We start from the raw sequence: 21,929 nt of genomic DNA, 5'->3' as shown, positions 1-21,929 counted from the left end.
TGCAAATAAAATTCCAGGTACAATACACGCGATAATAACTAATCATCGACTGATCATGCTTATGAAGACGACGTAAGCTTGCTGATATCGGTCATCTGTGTAAGAATCACACGGCGTTCATCAGTGGTCAAAACTATGATTCGGCCATCTTGAGTCCAAATCGCTTTCAATTTTTCCTTATGTTTTGACTTTATCTCCCGAAAGAGTCTTCCTCGCTCTTTCGTCAAATTCTCTTGTATGAAAATGGGCGTCCCTTCCAAACCTCTGAGTTTCCTTCTTGCCTGGTAGACCTTGTTACGAGCCGTGTAGTTGGTAAATCGAACAATGATCCCTCTGGTTGATCCTCCTTTTTTCGATCCTAATCTGTGCGATCTATCGATGTCTCCTCTTGTTAGCTTTATGTCCAATTTCTCCTCACACACTTTGTTAATCAATTCATCTGTCTCCTCACTCTCTCTCTCATCCAGACCATGAACAATCAGGCAATTTCTTCTTGAATATTGCTCAGCCTCTTCGTGCTCCTCCTTCAGTCTGGAAAATTTTCTCTCCAATTCACTTATTTTGCTATCTCTCTCGGAAAGCTCAAATTCAAAACTTTCACGAATGCTTTCAGCAACCTTTTCAGTAATGACAGATGTTAGTTCTTCAATAAGTGTCAGCTTTACCTTTGATACAAGAGAGTCTAGAATATCGTTGTTGTCCTCCAGTACTTTCTTGACTTCTCCGCGTATATCTCTTGCGATATCCTCGGTTTGAAGTTTCGCGCCTCTCGGCATCTTGACGCGTTTCTGGGCAATAACTTCCTTATATTTCACGAAAAGAGTTCACGTAGTATAAGTAAAACCAACACAGGTAGTTCAACGACCTCCCAAAGTACTCAAAAGTAGGCAAAATTCCTATAGGTGCTATAGTTCCATTGCTGTTGTATATACTTCAGCGAAGTTTTGAGCGCGGAGCGAATCGTTAGGCACGTCCGTTCATGACGACAATCAATCAGAGAGATTCAGAGATATGACAAGTCTAGTCACTCTTTGTGATGGTCGAGATGGACTTCCACTCACAAATGGTTCAGAAACTTCTCTAGCTCAGTGGGAATCTGTTCATCTATATACAGGCAATGGCTTCTCCGGTTGAGGGCCAGGTATTTCATCATCTAAAATTTAATCTACATATGCTGGCAAATGCTTTCTTGTGGGCTACTTCCATAGATTGTTCTTTGTTTAGCTACTTCATCGTACTTGTGCACTTCTCCATTAATCTGGTTCTTAGTTCGCCACATATTTCTTCCGACAGTTCTTTTGATATCTTGCTTCTGCAGCAAACAGATAAACTTCCATGATTCTCAAAAGTAGGTTTTCATCACTAACTCTCTTCGCAACATCTACAACATTTTGCCACCCACCAAAATCTAACATTGGTGACTTTCTGTTGTCCAAGAGCTTTTCACTTTGATTGATTTTGGGCCTTCCTTTTTACAAAAGATACAATCAGGATTGAAGATGACTTCATCAATTGACAATCTGGGTGGACGGGATGTTGAAGGTTCTATGGCATCAGAAAATATCTCTGACAGTCGATTGAGATTATTGGTAAAAAGTTGGTAGCACTCCCGATGATAACCGTGCACATCTGAAATGTCTTCAAGAATGAGGATGCATGCTTCTTCCATTGCTAATTGTGTCAAGTTAGTTGAAATTCGTGAAATTGCACCCCGTTTACGTTTGATCATTCATTTGTATAAACAACAAACTATATTATACGCATATAATGGGATTAATGACCAACTGCTGAATAAGTTGGCTCTGTCTGATACCTCTTCAGGCTGATACTATAAAAGGAAACAATGATTTATGTGGTGATATACTCTATTTGATTTAGTTTGATGTTAACAGGCTAGCCCCAATGGTAATTTGAATACTGCTTGTTGAGCTTTTGTTTTTTTAAACAGGAACTTTAATTGAATGTACATTATATATACAGAATGTTTTCATAGTAATATGCCGGGGGAGGGGGGGGGGGACGGACAAAATTTGCGGGAAACATCAGATAACATATCAATGAATAATATTACACCAAATTAGGGGGTTTGAAAACATATTTCATGATAATAGCAGACAAAATACAACTTTCAGGTGATTTTGACAGGTTTCGAGACAGAAATTTACATATTAAATATATGCAAATTTATGACGTCATTACTAATTGAAGACAATAAAAAAAATTAAAATAATTTTGTCTACATGTTGTTGTATGATTTACAAAGATTGTTTATTAATGTGATGGAGGTTAGACTTATATGTGCTGAGAAACAGGGTAAAGTGTAAGCACATAATTCACAAACCCTAAGAAAATGTACAATACACGGAAAACTGATATGTTTACATACAAAATAATGGGGGAAAAAACAATGTCTACATGAGTTGGCTGAATTTTGTTTGCAGGAAACATCAGATAACATATAAATGATTAATTTTACACCAAATTAGGGGGTTTGAAAACATATTTCATGATAATAGCAGACAAATACAACTTTCAGGTGATTTTGACAGGTTTCGAGACAGAAATTTGCATATCAAAATATATACAAATTTATGACGTCATTAATAATTGAAGACACTAAAATAAATTAAAATAATTTTGTCTACCTATTGTTGTATAGTTTATGAAGATTTCTTATAAATTTGGAGGAGATTAGAGTTATATCTATTGAGAAACAGGGTAAAATGTAAGCACATAATTCACAAACCCTAAGAAAGTGTGCAAAACACGAAAAACTGACATTTTATTTTTACATATCTTCAAAAAAGGAGCAAAAACAGTGTCCAAATGAGTTTTTTTCTTTGAAACATCTTTTTTCTTATATTATGGATCCCAATGAACAAAATGACACCCAAAAAGTAGGATCATAGGGGGGGGGGGTGCACGGTAGCCCCCTCTGGCCCACGGACTATAAAAGGCTGTATTGTCTGACCGTTCATGAATATTCATGTTTTTGCTTACCTCGGCAAAATGTTTGCTTTTGCTAAATAGAAAAATGACGGTGGGGGGTTGGATGAAATGGACATAATGAACCAAGCAGAAGTGATCTATGATAATTCATGCTTCTTATCCTTCGTGTGCTTGACCTATACTCTTAAAATCGCTTGGCAAACTGAGTCCACAGTTCGACTTGTTTCACATGTGTATTATAGGCAATGGCGTGCTTGCAACCTATTTTGATCAAATTACGGTGGGTGAACTTTCAAATGTCAATGGGACATGAGAGTTCCAATGAAAGAGTTAGTGATAACGTACGTCGGGCTGGATGTGTTTTTCGTCTAAACAAAAAAAATGAATTTTTAACGATTTTGTGGGTACAATTCTATAGGCTAACATGTTAGGCTGCTGACTCTGACGATAGGGGGCGTTGTGAAATGAGACTAAACGGAGCTATATGGCCCGAGTGGCGAACGCCCGGGCACCGAGCGTACGTTGGCGCCCCGCCGATCATCGGCCGGCCGCCGGGCAAATTCTTTAAATAAGCCGGTGGCCGGTGTGAGACCGCTCGGGAATCGGTGGGTCGTCTGTCGGTCACTGCCGGGACGCCTTCCGAAGAAGCTCTCTGATTTTGCCCAGTTGTGACCTAAAATTGACCGGCGACCGACGGGAATTCGACAGGGCACCGCCCAAGCACTGCTGGGGATCTACAGCCTGATCGACTTCTCAAAAAATCGTTGGGCGACCGAGCAGGCTACTAATCGGTCGGTCGTCGCTCTGAGTTGTGACCATAGCTTAACAGCACGACGTGAAGAGCGTACGAGAAAGTAATAACAAACACCGCCAGGAGATCAAGTTGAACGCGATCAACTTGTTAAATAAAAGGAACTTTAGATTAAGAATGTCTCGCATGATCGCACGCATAGTTTATTATAATCATATTAATATGACACTGTTGGTTATTATGGTGGAATAATTATTTTTACCCCAATTTATTGAATGATTTTGACAATGATTTATTCCTAATAGATCTAGATAATAGTATACATTCTCAGATTTTATTGAATTACGATTGGGGAGTGTTTGTTTTGCTAGGGTACGTCGACGCCCCCACAACAGGAAAAATTCCTCTGTAGAGCCATGCATTATGGTTCAAGGCATGCCCACATAGAAGATTTGTTTATATTGGGGGTCGGGGCAAAATGCAATGAACTATTGAAAATGTATTGCATTTTCTTTGTTTTTTGGTTTTTGTGAGTCATGAATCATTGGCTAAGCAATGGCCTCGTTACTGTGAGCCCCCAGGATCAAAACCGTGTCGATGTGCTATATTAGTGCCCTTTTATGAGATATTAATCCCCATTACTTTCAGTTATGTCTAAAGGACGTAGGTCCCGTAGTTGATTAGCGTTGTAGCACACATATGCGTTTGCAGTCACGCAAAACAAACACTCCCCAATTGTCATTCAACACAATCTGAGAATGTATACAATTATGTAGATCTATTAGGAATAAATCATTGTCCAAATCATTCAATAAATTGGGGTAAAAATAATTATTCCACCATTATGTCCAACAGTGTATATCTGTGACGGGTTTTATTGTTGCAAGTGGAGTCTTTCAATTGTATTTTTTTCTCAGTCTTAGTCTTTAAAAAGGAAAACAATTTTGATATATCCAGACAGAGTGTAGTGAGTGTGTGGGGGGGGGGGGGGGTGAACGAGAGAGAAAGGGATTGGATGATCCAGAGCAATAATTGCAAAGCCATACTACGCGTGCTTTTTGAATTCTAAGGACTGATGTTTGAAATACAGTTATATGGCTGATAATGTGATTTTTCTTTCATAAAGTCCTTTCCCATCAACCCGATTTCTTATCAAGAACCTCATGACCTGACAAAGTTTGGTAATCTTGTTTACATAATCGCTTTATGGATTTAAACAAATATATATATTATTCGAAAATACGATCAAGGTATGACTAAAATATCTCTGATAAATCTCTTTCATTAGTATAAATTTCGAATGATAATACAGGGGACAAAAACGTTAATTGCATAGCTTTGTGGTAGTGTAAACATAGTTATCATGATTTTTGTATGATAAAGATCCAAAGTCTAAACAACTCAAACAAGTTATGCCCCAAGTAAACATGCCATATTAATTTTGAGCACGCAACACTTCTTAAAGAAACTCAAAAGGGAATTGAATAAAGGCCTGGATTCAAAGCAAACTAAGATTTTCCTCATATTTGTATTATCATGTTTATATGGTATGCCCCACAAATGACTAATATCAGACGGTGGGAGATAGCGAAACATATAGTTTTGAAGGGAGCGGGGGGGGGGGGGGCTAAGCATGGAAGCAGTGGTGTATACACTTTGCCTTGTATATTGAAAAGTTCAATGCAGGTATAACCTCTGTATCGTATTTTGGACCTTGTTTATAATTGTGTCTTACCTTAATTAGTGTCAAAATGGGCATCATTACCATTAGACGACAATTCGGTGAATTTATGTTATGAGTCACAATTTTAAAATCTGATAGCAATAATAATAATAATAATAATACTAATAATAATATTAACAACAATATGTGACCTTGGATTATGTTGCATTTTAAAACGTATCTTAAATCCTGTCTAATGTTACCTTATGACTGAGCAGCAGCCTTTAAAAGAGGTGTTGTAAAAACCTTGTGTTTAGGTGTTGTGGTCCGACTCAAGTCCGACTCAAGCAAAAGCTCATTAACAGGAAGATTTTGTTATTTTATCTTTGTAATAATGACACACTTAAGGTAAGCCTTGTCATTGAGTCATTACAAATAAATAAAGTTTACTTTCACGGATGCTTTCTTTCATGAAAGTCTACTGTCAAAATCTTTGGTAGTTATTTTCATGCCATTCTTTTTTGCATACTGATTGTCCGAGGTTAGTAAAAAAAATGTGTTTTCGTAGACAAATACCTCATGCACCTAACACAATGTTAAGCAAGTGTATAGGTGCAATCCACAAGTGAGAAGTGAGATTTTAGATATCATGAGCTAGACAAGAAGTTAGAAAGCTGTTTAAAATATAAAAAGGTCATCCTTGGATGGGATCACTTTAAACAACGAAGCACTGCAGCGTGAAGTAGAATATAATTCTTTAAAAAGATTTAAGACCAAAATAAAGTAGTGGCCTGACCCACATTCTTTGCATCAGCCAAAACTTGGTAATTGGTACAATATTTTGAAGGCACTTTTTTAAAACCCTGGTGCTCAGTCATATGTGACATGAAGAATGTGATACGGTATCATTAGACAGAAGATAGATAGATAATTACTCGTTACCATGAAATGAATTTCAAGGTCACAACATTCATTATATATTTTTAATCATGAGCTCCTAAAGTTGGAATAATCTCTCTCTCTCTCTCTCTCTCCCTTGAATGGTGTGAGCACCGACATCGGTAGCCTGCAGAGCCGGGTAATATTGGAGCGCTTTGAGCACCCTGCAGGGTGGATATATGCGCTATATAAATATCCAATATGTTTTTATTAGTATTATTATTATTATATATATATATATATATATATATATATATGTGTGTGTGCATCACTTACATACAAAAGAATTTCGTATGATAGCGAATACTTGATTTCTTTCAAGTAGGCCCTAGCATAACAAAGGGCACCCAAACTACTTATTAAATAGCATTAATTTGTACATTTGTGTTAATTTTGAAGCCGGGAAAAATACTATTTCAACATATTCGATGAAAATACATTTTCTGAAAATATTTCAGTTTTAAACAAAACATACAGGAAAATCTGAGGGCCATTACAAAATGGTCAAAACGGGCCTCAGGGCAGATTTTGAGGTGACTCAATATCAAGTTTTGCTTAAATCTACTTGTTTGCACAACTGCTATGCCTCCTTTTTGGAAGGAAAATGCTGACTTTAATAATATAATGATCATAATATATATAATGATCATCATGAATGATGATGTGATCTTCATCTTCTTCTTCTTTGGTTCCCTCTATTTTTCCAGTCTTCTTGGACAACTGTCTGCTGTGTTGTTTTCCCCTGATCCACCTTCATCCTACATTTAACTTTTTAATACCACTTTACTTTGTTCTTTTTTGGTCGATTTGAGGTGGCTCAACATCCAGTTTTGCTTAGAACGTGTTATTTTACCTTTGTGATTAATTGCTATACCGCCGAACTAATTGTAATTTCCTTTTAATCCAAGTCAGCCTTAAATCATCTGATTACCCTCAACTACCACTCACTTCCCACATTTTGTGACCTGAAAATACTAGGCATTTTCAAAGAATATTGCTTTTTAATCAGCGTATATACTAATCATTTGTGTCAAAGATTCATTGATAATATTTAATTTTTTGATCATCCTCACAATACAAAGAACATAACGTCTTTTGGTTGCCACAATGGAACGAGAAACAATCAAACTTTGTATAACTTGGTATCAATGTGAACATAATTGGGGAGAAGAGAACGTGTACATGGACAAACGTTGTCTGTTACCCTTATCAATTCTTCACGACAAGAAACTAGTATTTGATATTTTCTTTAACCATATTTACTTGCCGCACAGTAAAATATATGATGAGTCGATTCCCCATGAAAAACACGATATAGTGATAATAAAAATTATAGCAGTAACACTTATAAGGAACGATGAATGAGGGTCAAGAGTCTTCGCCAATATACCACAGTGCTCTATAATGTTATTGCAATATTAAGAAGCTGATAATTAACATTTGGAAATTATTACCAACATTCTGTTCAACCTTCATAATGAAGGGATATTTTTATTATCATTGCTATTATCATTTTTACCATTTTTGTTTTCCTTTGTATACCGAGATATAGGCGCCGCTTTCCCGGCGGCGGCGTCAACATCAAAAATTTAAGGCGAGGCGTCAAAAATAAATATACCAGCCGGCGGCAGCTAACTGCACTTATGCGTCTTGGCTGCATTTTTTAAATTAGCTCAGCCGGCTACCGCCTGGCGGTAGGATATGGCATCCAAAAGCATGCGCCGGCTGCCGCCGTTCGAATGGAAACCGAGCCTCGGAAAAAGCTAGAAAACATGAGGTCAGCCTGGCTGCCGCCGACGGGAGGACAGTGATATGCCGCCAAACTCCAGCCTCTCGCATGGGAGCCGAGCCTCTTCTTAATGAGGTCGTCTGGGCCCCCGCCGGCCTAATCGAACCAGCCACCCGCCGCCTGGTTCACCGCCACATCCTGCCAAACGATATCTTTATAAAGCAGAATCTAATTTGTCAGAGCAAAATAAACAGCGCCATCGTATCATCACTGATAAATAACTCAAAAAACCAGTAAAGCCTTGCGAAAATAATCTTTTCAGATTGGACAGCCTTATAAACCCCAAAACAACAATAACAACTTGTCACTAGAGACAAATATGTGGTCATTCTTTTCTGATATGCCTTTTTCAATAAAGAGACCAGTCGTACCGTGGATATATGTGGGCTCACTTCATGTAGATGCATCCTGCCTGTAAATGGATTAGATGCCTTGTATTTTCATATTCAAAAAAATAATTTTGGTAACAACATAATATTTGCTATTTTAAATTACTGGCTCGCCTATTGTTGTTAATACCCAAATCATATATTTGTGTTTATTTTTGTTATGCTTCAATGATATAAATCCTATTTTATACCTTACTTTAAGAATTTTTCCTAATCCTGCCATCTGATTGGTTGAAAGTGAAGTCGTAATTTTAACTATGCCCGCCACAATGATCTGTTTTTAAATATGCCTGCCAAAATGTTATCTTTGTCAAGTCGAGGTGAGGCAGATAATATTATCTTTGTCAAGTCGAGGCGAGACAGACAATATTAATATTATATTATAATATGCCGCCGTCATGTTCTGATGAGTTGCGTTTGAAAGATAAATTTCAGTCTAGAAATCAGGGGTACTTTGTTTTTCGAAGAATTTAGAAAATATAAATCTAACGTACATCTCTATGAGTTATTTGGGGACTGAATAGATAATAAAAACAAACATGTCAACGGTAAGCAAGACAATGAAGCATATATTGTCGTATAGCTTTTTATTTAATGAATTTTCTGTAAATATATTGAGTAAATAGGTCGATAATAGAAAAGGGTAGAAGGTATAAACAGTTTTTCTTCGAGTGTATTTTTTTCATTTAAAATAGAAATTCTATAGCTCTATTAAAAAGAAAAAGAAAACAAAAGTTATGTCGAGAATGCAAGTGCGTGATTAGAAGGAAAGATAGAAATATCAATAATTGTCCGGTCAGCGCACGTCTTAATTATTTGTCTTTAAAAGGCGGCCAAATTCAAAGCTCCCTCTATATAGAAAACTTCTCCAATCGGTGCCCGTTGGTCCCCCATGATCCTCTTTTTCTTATGTTAAATAAGAGCTGAGTTAATGAGATAGCCACCTGTCACAGTGACCTCGCTGGCTCGCTGGGCGGTCTAATCCCTTCTGGCTGAAGTAGTAAAGCCTGTTTTTAAGGAAAGAGAAGATGAACTCTTAATCCATGTCTGAATTTAATTGCCCCCTTCCCTCTCCTGCGCGAAGCGCGGAAGCTTTTACGTTTCATTAAAATATTACCAGAGAAAGAAGACGATTCTTTGTAGAGTTCTCGACTCATAATCCTTGTCTGAATTAAAAATAAATGTTCTTTGTCTGCTACTTTTTCTTCCTATGTCCTCTTCCTTTATCTCCTTTTTTGGAGGGGGGGGGGGGAGGGGACCTTATTGTGGCACTGGCAGGTCACGTATTGGCATGGGGTTCAGGGACGGAGCCCCCGGGAGCCCAGGGATTTTAGGCGTTTAATTTCGGTCAGATAAACATTTAGGGGCCCGCTTTAGGGCCTTTGGTTTGGTCCAGAAGGCAGAGCCGCCGTAAGCTTAGGGGTTTAAGGCGTTTTTATTACGGTCAGGTGAGTATTTTTTATACCATATTATTTTGTGACACTGGCAGGACACTCTTTGACTTGAGGTCTAGGGGACGGAGCCCCCAAGAATTTCAGGGGTTTTAGGCATTAAATTACCGTCAAATGACCATCATTTAGCAACATTTGTAAGTCACCGTAAGGTTATGGAATTAGAAATACACCACGTTTGAATTTTGCCTCCCCCGATCCACAACTTGTTGGCTTCTTTTCTTTTCTTTTCTTTTCTTCTTTTCCCCTTTCCTTTATCTCCTCTTTTCCTTTTTTCGTTCCCTTTCCTTCTTTCGCTCTTAATTTTTTTTTATTGGAGTTGGGTTGGGGAGGGTTGGGGAGGGTTGGGGAGGTAACAGCCTGAGAGGCAAGGCCCTCGATCTCCTTACCCCCTTTTCTTTGCTTCTTCCTCTTCTTTGACCCATGTATTGTTCGTGAAAGCCATGCAATACTGTTTAATGCGCCCACAGGCCTTGCAGGGATGGCGCATAGAGTTTCTTTTATATACCAAGAGTTGTGACACGAAGCGTCCGTTTTGTTGCGTTTTGTTGGAAACAGTTATGGCGTTTGAATTATAATTTAGACATGCTTGGAGTCATCAGTTGATTGGGTGAAACAAGCCCCTTGCGTGCAGCAGGGGAAAATAAGGCATGCCATTAATGGGGTGCGACCCATGCCCTCGACGTGCCGGGCAGCATGCTAAGACATTTTATTCGTCATGCTTTACTCAATATATTTACAGAACATACATCAAACATTGAACATCCGACAAATCTAACAAATTAAAAAAAAGAATCACCCCCCCCCCCACCTTCACACACACATAGCCTATGCCATGCCGACACTTTGGGTAATTCAAGTTAGGCAGCCTCAACCCGCGCCAGAACAATAGAATCTGACAAGCCGGACAAAATAAAAGCGATCAAACTAGTGTTGAGTGAGCGCGCGAATAGTAAAAAGCTACTAGTGTATGACAACAGATGCTTAGTTGATGAGCTCGCCATTGACTTGTTTGTTATTATTTGTATATATTAAGTCCCCAAATAACATATAAAGGTATACGTTAGATATAGTATTTGATCGTGAATCCTAACTTTTCCTTTCATTATGTCTGTTTAACTTTATGTTTTCTATTTGTTTCCATGACGCGCCGCCCCACGAAAAAGCGTTGAGTCGCCGAGCGCGCGACTACGTAGTAAAAAGCTACTAGAATATGACAACAGGTACCTCATTGTTGAGCTCGCCGTTGACATGTTTGTTATTAAGCCATATAATAAAAATAACGTGTTTCTCGTCCAGACTTTAACACAAAACGGAGGAGGCATGCAGGGCATTACTTTTTACTATAGGATTTCCCGGCCAAATTTGCGTGTTTGTCATTCGAATTCATTTACTTTGTATTTAAGTTAGCGCAGATCGGCTTTGCCGTGCCAATTATCAATCAATTTTCCAGTTTTTGTATTTAATTTAGGATTTTGGTCGAAGGGTTTCATAGATCTGTCATTCAATTTAGAAACTGCTCAACTAGCATTCAAATTAATATCCACTTGTCGAAGCGTATTTTTTATCATTCAAATTAACTCCTGTCATTCGTATTCGTAATATTTTTTATTCAAGTTAGGAATGTTAGGGGGAAGAATTGCAACAAACTTTTACAATTTTTAAATAATGCAGTTAAAATGCATCATTTGCCATTGGGGTCTAAGCTGTTATTCCATTTATTTATTTTCAGGACAATGCAGATGGGTGTAGTCAGACATAAAGTAAAGAAGGGGCGAAATCAAGGGATAAGGCATTTCTGCACAGACATGTTCATATACCCGGGAAAGGTTGGGGTACCCTCAATCGCCCCCCCCCTTTTTTTTGTTTTACTACAGACTCGGAATTTTACACAAGTAATTCACATCGTCTCTTATACCCAGCGCACCACTCTGTTGTTCTTAAAGAGTTTCATAGATCGATGACTAAAGACATGGCTAAATAATGAATCATGTTCAAATTGTTGACTCTAGTACCTACCCCAGTCACAATATTGTACCCTTCTTCCATAATGAAATTATGATGAAATTATGATAAATTTATGATGAAACATAAGACAAACATCTTCCTTACATGAACATTTACAAATATGCCGAGACTATCAGGTCTGTAGATGCAAGTCGTTTTTTTCTTCTTAACAATCAAACTTAAATGCTGATGAATATCAGATCAATCTAATACGTATAAGTGTATAATTGCAAGAAAATGAAATATGATGAAATACACATGAAAAAACAATCTTGAAAGAAAAAGAATGAGCTATAAAAAGTGTGTAATAAACGATAAATGTATATTGACCATCAATTGAAGTGCACAAAGTGCTAATTTGAATGCTACAAATGAATTAGAATGCTAAAAGTACACCGTCGCGTTGTCAGAAAATCGTGTTGCGCCAAATCGAATGACCAAATAGCTAAAGAAGCACATTGTTTATTAATATGAATGAAACATACGTAGATTCTAACGAAAATTCCATAGATTTGAAAACTAGAAAAGGGAATATAAACCCGATATATACCTGACTGCACTAAAACCGTCGAATTTGAACGCACGACAAATTAATTTGAATGGGAAATCCTATATTTTTCAATTTTTTTCCAAGATGGCTGCCAATTGCCTATTATAGCTGGCCAAGCCCATTTATTCACAGATATTGTGCTAAGTGAGTATAGTGATGTAATGTATGACAAAATAAATGATTTGTATCACTTTAGAAGATATTTAAACAAAATATATATCACAGGCTTTTTTGTTGGGGGGGGGGGGGGGGGGGGGGGGGGGGGGGGGGGGTTCCGGAATAGTAAAACAAAAAAAGGAGGCGGCGGCCAAAAAGGAGGCGAGAAACACTTCGTTTTTGTTATTTGGCCTCATTCATATCTATTTAGTCCCCAAATAACCGATAGAGGCGACCTTAGATTTATATTTGTTCGAAAGATAAAGTGCCCCTGATTTCTAGACTGAACTTTAAAACGCAACTCATTAGAACTTGAAAACATGATGGCGACATATATTAGGCCAAATAAAATAAAAATGTTTAGCGTTCTGCCTTTTAAAAAAATAGGAAGGAGGAGGCCTTTTTTCTTTTTTTTTCTTTTTTTCCAAAATGGCCGCTTGGTACATTTTCCCTGCAGCCAAGATGGCTGAGGGGATTTTTTAAATTTTAAAATCAGAAATAGATCCATTTTAAAGATACAATGTCCCTTTTGCAGCCTACATCAAATTCTGCAGAACTTTGCAGGAATTATGAATATGTTATGTATGTCGTATCTGTGAAATTTAAACTTGAGCAGTGTCCTAATATTCAAATTATGCAATGAAACTGGTTTACTTGCTTGACTTCACTGTCAGACACTATTGGGTGACTGATTGGCTGTTTTCATCTTTGGTAATAACATATATATTAAGTGAGCTGTAAAGGGTACATGAGCATTTGTCTACATCAATAACCCACTTCTTGTAAAGGCCAAAATTAAACTAATTGAATCTTTGCGAAGCATAAAACGTACGACCATTCGGTACAATGGTCTGAAAATCAGACTATTACTTACTGGCTCTATAGCTCCTAAGTCGATTCGACGACTAATAATCTTTATTTTCCCACTTAAAGACATGTTCAAGCTCCCTCTGTTTAGGGAAGTTCTAAATTAGTATTGTCTTTCAAATGCCGTTGGAATTTAACCTTTTCATTTTTTGGCCTGCAAATGGGACATAGTACCTTTAACAGTGTTTGTATGTTTTTTTTTACTTTAAAAAAGAAAACAAAAAAGGAGGGGGCCCTCAAAAGGGAAGCGGGCGGGGACGCTAAACATGTATATTTTGGTTAATTGCCTTATGCTGTCCTTGTTACTTGTTCGTGTGGCGGTGCGTCATGGAAACAAATAGAAAAAAATAAGTTAAACAGACATTTGTCTGAATATATACTGGATGAAAAGAAAAGGAAAAGTTAGGATTTACGATCAAATACTCTATCTAACATACACCTTTATCGGTTATTAGGAGACTGTATATAAATATAAATAATAAACTACAAGTAAACAACTATAAGCATCTGTTGTCATATACTAGCAGCTTTTTACTATACGTAGTCGCGCGCTCGGTGACTCAACACTAGTTTGATCGCTTTTGTCCGGCTTGCCAGATTCTATTGTTCTGGCACGGATTAAGGCTGCCTAACTTGAATTACCCAAAGTGTCGGCATGGCATAGGCTATGTGTGTGGAGGGAGGGGTGATTCTTTTTAATAATGTTAGATTTGTCTAATGTTCAATGTTTGATGAATGTTCTGTAAATATATTGAGTAAAACATGACGTCGAAAATGTCTTAGCATGCTGCCCGACACGTCCAAGGCATAGGTCGCACGCCATTAATGGCATGCCTTAATTTTCCATGCCACACGCATCCGGGCTTGTTTCACTCAATCAACTGATTACTTCATGCATGTCCAAATTATAATTCAAACGCCATATCTGTTTCCAACAAAACGCAACAAACGGACGCTTCGTCTCGCAACTCTTTGTATATTAAAGGGTATTATATATGCCCCATCCCTGCAGGCCTATGGGTGCATTAAACAGTATTGCATGCATTTCACGAACAATACATGGGTCAAAGGTTCTCTTTTGGTCTTGGACACCCCCACCCCCCCTCTCTCTCTCTCTCTCTTCCTGTCCCTTTCAAACGTGCCTTCCATCATATGTCTACTTTGCGTTGACATGTTATGTGCCGTATTAAAGTGATGGTGTTAGATATAGAGCGAAATAATTGAAAGTATATAACGAAAATTATTAAACTTGGAAAAAAGAAGAGAAAAATGACAGTGCTGATTACTTGAGGAGTTGCAAATTGATCTGAAAAAAAGGTGGCGGAAAATATATACATTATTGACCGGGGGCGCAAAATTTGTCTTTTACTGAGATGGCGAAAAATTGATCTGAAACTTCGGGGGGGGGGGGGGGGGTAGGGTCGCAAAATTGATCTGAAAAAAGGGAGCGGCAATTTTATATTCGATGGAGGTAGCGCAAAATTTATCTTAACCTTCGGGGGCGCAACATCTCTCTTAAACTAAAGAGGGGGCGCAAAATTGATCTGAAACTAAGGTGGGCGCAAAATGGATCTTTCATTGAGGGGGTGCAAAATTGAGTCTACCTTTGGGGCAGGAATTTATATTTTATTGAGGCGGCGCCAAATTGATCTGAAACTAAGGGGGTAGGACGTTTATATTTTAAGGGGGCGCAAAATTGGTTTGAAACTAAGGTGGCGCAAATTTGAAACTTAGGGTGCAGAAATTTATATTTTATTGAGGTGCCGCAACTTGTTCTAAAAACTTAGGGGCGCAAAATTTATATTTTATTGAAGGGCCCGCGCCACATTGATCTGAAACTTGGGGGGGGGGGGGGTAGGACCTTAATATTTTATTGAGGTGCCGCAAATTGTTCTGAAACTTAGGGGGCGCAAAATGTATAGTTTAGGTTGATCATGTAACATGTACGTATTGGTGTGTACTACAAGGTTCTGGAATTAGCCAAGCCTTGGTTATAAAGTAACAAACACCGTACATAGAAAGATGTAGCCTATATGCAACTACACAACCAAACTTTGTATAGTCCTAGAAGACAATATGCATTGCAAAGCCAGAATGTGTTGTTATTGTATCTGCTCTGTTAAATGTCGCTCTTTTTCCAAATCCCCCATTTTAAGATATGACTTTCACTACGACTAAGTTTGTAATCTTCTGAATGTTGGTAGTGAAGAATCATAAAATCACAGAACGTAGATAAAAACTAAAGCATATACATGTATGTTCTGTTAACCCTCTGAAGGCAGACAATGCACAATGCGATACACCAGCATCGCATTGCACTTTTTTTTTTTTTTACCGTAATGTTTTTAAAGTTAACTGTAATGTTCTCAAATATGCGTACATTCATTCTCGTCATTATCATTCTCATTTTCTTTTCTTTTGTATTTAGTACCTGTTTACTCCTGATTATGTTGTTATTATTGCTTTTTCGTGGGGCGGTGCGTCATGGAAACAAATAGAACAAAATAAGTTAAACAGACATATACGAAAATAAAAGGAAAAGTTAGGATTCACGATGAAATACTCTATCTAACGTACACCTTTATCGGTTATTTGGGGACTGTATATAAATATAAATAATAAACAACAAGTCAACGGCGAGCTCAACAACTATAAGCATCTGCTGTCATATACTAGTAGCTTTTTACTATACGTAGTCGCGCGCTCGGTGACTCAACGCTAGTTTGATCGCTTTTGTCCGGCTTGCCAGATTCTATTGTCTGGCGCGGATTAAGGCTGCCTAACTTGAATTACCCAAAGTATCGGCATGGCATAGGCTATGTGTGTGGAGGGAGGGGGTGATTTTTTTTAATATTGTTAGATTTGTCTAATGTTCAATGTTTGATGAATGTTCTGTAAATATATTGAGTAAAGCATGACGTCGAAAATGTCTTAGCATGCTGCCCGACACATCCAAGGCATAGATCGCACGCCATTAATGGCATGCCTTAATTTTCCATGCCACACGCATCCGGGCTTGTTTCACTCAATCAACTGATTACTTCATGCATGTCCAAATTATAATTCAAACGCCATATCTGTTTCCAACAAAACGCAACAAAACGGACGCTTCGTCTCGCAACTCTTTGTATATTAAAGGGTACTATAATTATATGCCCAATCACTGCAGGCCTATGGGTGCATTAAACAGTATTGCATGCATTTCACGAACAATACATGGGTCAAAGGTTCCCCTTTGGTCTTCGACACCCCTCCCCCCTCTCTCTCTCTCTCTCTTCCTCTCCCTTTCAAACGTGCCTTCCATCATATGGCAACGTTGCGTTCACATGTTTTTCGCCGTATTAAAGTGATGGTGTTATATAGAGCGAAATAATTGAAAGTATATAACGAAAAATATTAAACTTGGAAAAAAGAAGAGAAAAATGACAGTGCTGATTAATTGAGGAGTTGCAAATTGATCTGAAACTGAGGTGGCGGAAAATATATACATTATTGACCGGGGGCGCAACATTTGTCTTTTACTGAGATGGCGAAAAATTGATCTGAAACTTCGGGGGGGGGGGGGTCGCAAATTGATCTGAAACTAAGGGGCGGCATTTTATATTCGAGTGAGGTAGCGCAAAATTTATCTTAACCTGTGGGGCGCAACATCTATCTTAGACTAAGGAGGGGGTGCAAAATTGATCTGAAACCTTTGGGGCAGGAATTTATATTTTATTGAGGCGGCGCCAAAATGATCTGAAACTAAGGGGGTAGGACGTTTATATCCTGGTTATTAAGGGGGCGCAAAATTGGTCTGAAACTAAGGGGGTGCAAATTTGATCTGAAACTTAGCGGGGTGCAGAAATTTATATTTTATTGAGGTGCCGCAACTTGTTCTGAAACTTAGGGGGCGCACAATGTATTTATTACGTTGAAGGGCTCGCGCCGCATTGATCTGAAACTTGGGGGGGGGGGACGTTTATATTTTAAGGGGCGCAAAATTGGTCTGAAACTAAGGTGGCGCAAATTTGAAACTTAGGGTGCAGAAATTTATATTTTATTGAGGTGCCGCAACTTGTTCTAAAAACTTAGGGGGCGCAAACTTAGTTTAGGTTGATCATGTAACATGTACGTATTGGTGTGTACTCCAAGGTTCTGGAATTAGCCAAGCCTTGGTTATAAAGTAACAAACACCGTACATAGAAAAATGTAGCCTATATGCAACTACACAACCAAACTTTGTATAGTCCTAAAAGACAATATGCATTGCAAAGCCAGAATGTGTTGTTATTGTATCTGCTCTATTAAACATCGCTCTTTTTCCAAATCCCCCATTTTAAGATATGACTTTCATTACGACTAAGTTTGTAATCTTCAGAATGTTGGTAGTGAAGAATCATAAAATCACAGAACGTAGATAAAAACTAAAGCATATACATGTATGTTCTGTTAACCCTCTGAAGGCAGACAATGCACAATGCGATACACCAGCATCGCATTGCACTTTTTTTTTACCGTAATGTTTTTAAAGTTAACTGTAATGTTCTCAAATATGTGTACATTCATTCTCTTCATTATCATTATCATTTTCTTTTTCTTTTGTATTTAGTACCTGTTTACTCCTGATTATGTTGTTGTTATTGCTTTTTCGTGGGGCGGTGCGTCATGGAAACAAATAGAAAACATAAAGTTAAACAGACATATACGAAAATAAAAGGAAAAGTTAGGATTCACGATCAAATACTCTATGTAACGTACACCTTTATCGGTTATTAGGGACTTTTAGTTTTGCACGAAGACAATGTGGATTGCTACGGTCGACGTCCTTTTAATGCACTGCCTTGAATGGACGTCACACGTATCAGTCCACGCAAATCTAAAAGTCCCTATTTACAAACAAGTCAACGGCGAGCTCTAAGCATCTATTGTCATATAGCTTTTACTATGTAGTCGCGCGCTCAGCGACTCAACGTTATAGGCCAAGAGCATTAGGTAAAAATAGGCTTAAACCTGGACATTTTCCATAACAAGCTGATTTTTTCAGGAAAGCTCCGGGAGTATGTCTAGAATAACATACTAAAAGTCCTCATGAATCCTCCTTGAGCGTTTTCCGCAATCCAAGATGGCGTCCAAAATGGCTGCCATTTCCCGAATTTCTTATAACTTTGCAACTAGATAACCCAAATACCAAATTTAAATGTCTAAATATATGTTTTTCATCATAAGGAACTCAACCAAATACTTATTAACAAATTTTAAAACACACAAGTAGCAGTAAAACCACTTGAGCCCTTCCCGAAATCCAAAATGGCACCCCAAATGGCCACCATTTCCAATTTTATCTCATTGTATTAAAGTACATACGTTATGAATACAATCAAATGTCTATACTAGAAAACCACCATTGAAATACATATCAGTGCAAATAAATCTTTCATTAAATAATTAAATACTTCTTATACATAAAGTATACACACCCACCCACACACAAATGCACACATATGGCTGCTTCCATCATCCTTAACGACATCAGACTGACAATGTGCAACCGTGAAGAGTACTCAACGTCAGATGCCCGGGTTAGATGGAACTAAAAATGGAGACACATTAGTACCAATGTCGCAAACAGGAAATGCACCTCAATAGCACATGCCATATCATCTCTGCTAGTAGACCAGGTCATTTCTGTTGCCAATATTGTTGGAATAGCTGTTTATAAACACCGGAAGTGTGGCTCACGTGAACAGATCGACATCTTGAGCAACATGAGCTTTGTCCTTCATGGAGTGGTGTCATGAAAGTGGCAATGCAGAATGACCAGTACGAGAATTGAAACTCTGCCCTTCATATATTTAGACCCCTCCAATCCGAGTACCATCTACACGGCACTATACTTTGCACATTCACAATGTGAAAAACATAACTTAAGAATATATGCAGTAACATTTGACCAGCCCTCGTACATCACGGCAGCAGAGATTGTAGCTTCTTCTCAAGACCTAGGAAAAGTAATCAACCGTCTTAGTGGATTTCACCTCCTCATGTCATATCTCGGCAGCATATAGGCCACGTCATGGGCGGAAGTGTGCTTGCAGAGCTATGGGAGACAGTGTACGCCAAAGGGTCTGTCATACATATGCAATCTGGTCATGCATTTTCCCCTTCTCTTCGTGCTCACATTCTTACTTCAGCTGCCCTCATTTGTATGTTGATTGGTAAACCTGGCATCTTAGACAGCATAGATAAGGACCATTTAGCAAATCTGTATGGTGCACTCCTCAACCAGGACACGAAGGTGACTGATGTACCTGAGAAGGAGTGTGTCAAACAGTTAAAGCCAGATCATTCACAACTCATTGACCGGGCAGCAGGACAAAGTAGGATAGGGTAAATTTGGTTGCAGTTTATGCGACAATTATGTGTCTCTTCTGCAATGTTTCATTCCAGCTGAAAGGACAGGAGACTGGAAGCTCCATCTCAGCTGTGTGAAGGAAATGATACAACATTTCCATGCTGCAGGACATCTTCCCTATGTCAAATCTGCCAGGTTGTATTTACAACAGATGGAAGCTCTAGAGCAAACCATGCCAGGAAATGAATATACACGATTCGCAGAAAAGGGATACTTCACCATCCGCTGTGTTGATTCATTCTGGGGGGGAAACTTCTCTGATCAAACTATTGAAAAGTTCCTGATGCGGCAGCTGAAAACATCTAGAGAAATGACTCATGGACATGGAATCACAGACAGTACATTGGCTAAGTGGGTTCATGCACTTCCTCGCTGTGTTCCTACCTTTGATGAACTGGAACAGTTCACCGGAGTACACACTGATACATCAGAGCAGCATAAAGACATACAGCAAAGTACCAGGTCAAGAGACAATAAAGATAGATGTATCTTTGTTGGATGGTTGCAGACACATCACCATTTGCTTCATCTGGTTCATCTGTTAATTGTGATTAACCTTTACAAATCGGCCTAGTAGCTGCATCCGAAACGAATGCATGGTAGGAAGTTTACTGATATCAAGCTACGCATATCGTAAGGACAAGGTGACGACCATAGGTGCCAAGAGTAAGAGAGTGAAAATCAGGGGACAAAGCACATATAAAGTCGACCCAACGCTACTGTTCAACAGAATTGCATGTGTCCTGAACAACAACACTGAGATGGAATCGTTCTTTGCACCCAGGCACTTTCCCTTTCAAAGGTGGGGTGATGCTGAATTCGTTCACCAAGCAATCCAACCTGCCAGAAATGGTCTCTTTGTTTAAGATGGTGGTCGCCTACTGCAATCAGTTGTTCGGCCAAAAATGTCAACCTATGCTGAATTTGTTCGGTCATATATTTCATACACCCTAAAGCATTATGGAGCTCATTTGACGGTGGTTTTTTGATGGATATGGAAGTGCAACTTCAAAAAAGGTAGCTGAACAGAGACGAATAGCCCAGAAATGTACCTCTTTATTTGATGATAATATGCCAACAAGCACAACCCAAAACAGCTTTCCTAGCCAACAGCAACAATAAGATGAGACTTATACAAACTGTACATGACAAAATACGTATCAAGCAGGCAGAAGCGGATGCCTCTACCCTGATTGTCTCCACAGCACAAGCAGTAGCAGAGTCAGAACAGGTGCCAGTTTTTGTCGATGGTAGGCCTACGGACACAGACTTACTGGTCATGCTAGTTGCTCGGGCAACCACTTCCACAGATATGCACATGCTATGCCGCAGTAATCCTGTCACGGTCTTCAACATTCATGAAATTCAGCATGCCATAGGGGACACTAGAAATCGCCTAATGTTTCTTTACGCTGTGACAGGGGGTGATACGGTCTAGGCAATCTACCGTCAGGGCAATCGTAAACTTTCAATATGGTCCACAAGAAACTTGACTATGACTTGCTTGATACATTCGCAGTGGAAGCACCCATGACGAGGTCAAAAAAGAACAGGGGAAGCCTTTATGGGGCCAGCAGTTTTGAATCTCTTGATGACTACCGTCACACTGCATACAAACGGACAATTGGTCGCAGTTCTCTGAGTTCATCCTTTCAGTTAGAAAGTCTACCTCCAACTAGTGCTGCAGCAAAGCAACATCCATACCGCACCTATCTTACAGTCATTATGTATCAAACGCTTTAGCGACCTTGGTACTAATGTGTCTACATTTTCAGTTCCATCTGATGTTGAGTACTCTTCAAGGTTGCACACTGTCAGTCTGATATCGTTGAGGATGGTGGAAGCAGCCATATGTGTATGTGGGTGGGTGTGTATGTGTGTACTTTATGCATAAGAAGTATTTTTTAATGAAAAGTTTGTTGTATTGATATGTATTTCAATGGTGCTTTTCTAGTATAGACATCTGATTATATTCATAACATATCTACTTTAGTACAATGAGATAAAATTGGAAATAATGGCCA

Source organism: Strongylocentrotus purpuratus, unplaced genomic scaffold (assembly GCF_000002235.5).
Source record: "Strongylocentrotus purpuratus isolate Spur 01 unplaced genomic scaffold, Spur_5.0 spur5_scaffold_20, whole genome shotgun sequence".
Classification (NCBI taxonomy): Eukaryota; Metazoa; Echinodermata; class Echinoidea; order Camarodonta; family Strongylocentrotidae; genus Strongylocentrotus; species Strongylocentrotus purpuratus.
Note: the sequence above shows the minus strand (reverse complement) of the source record.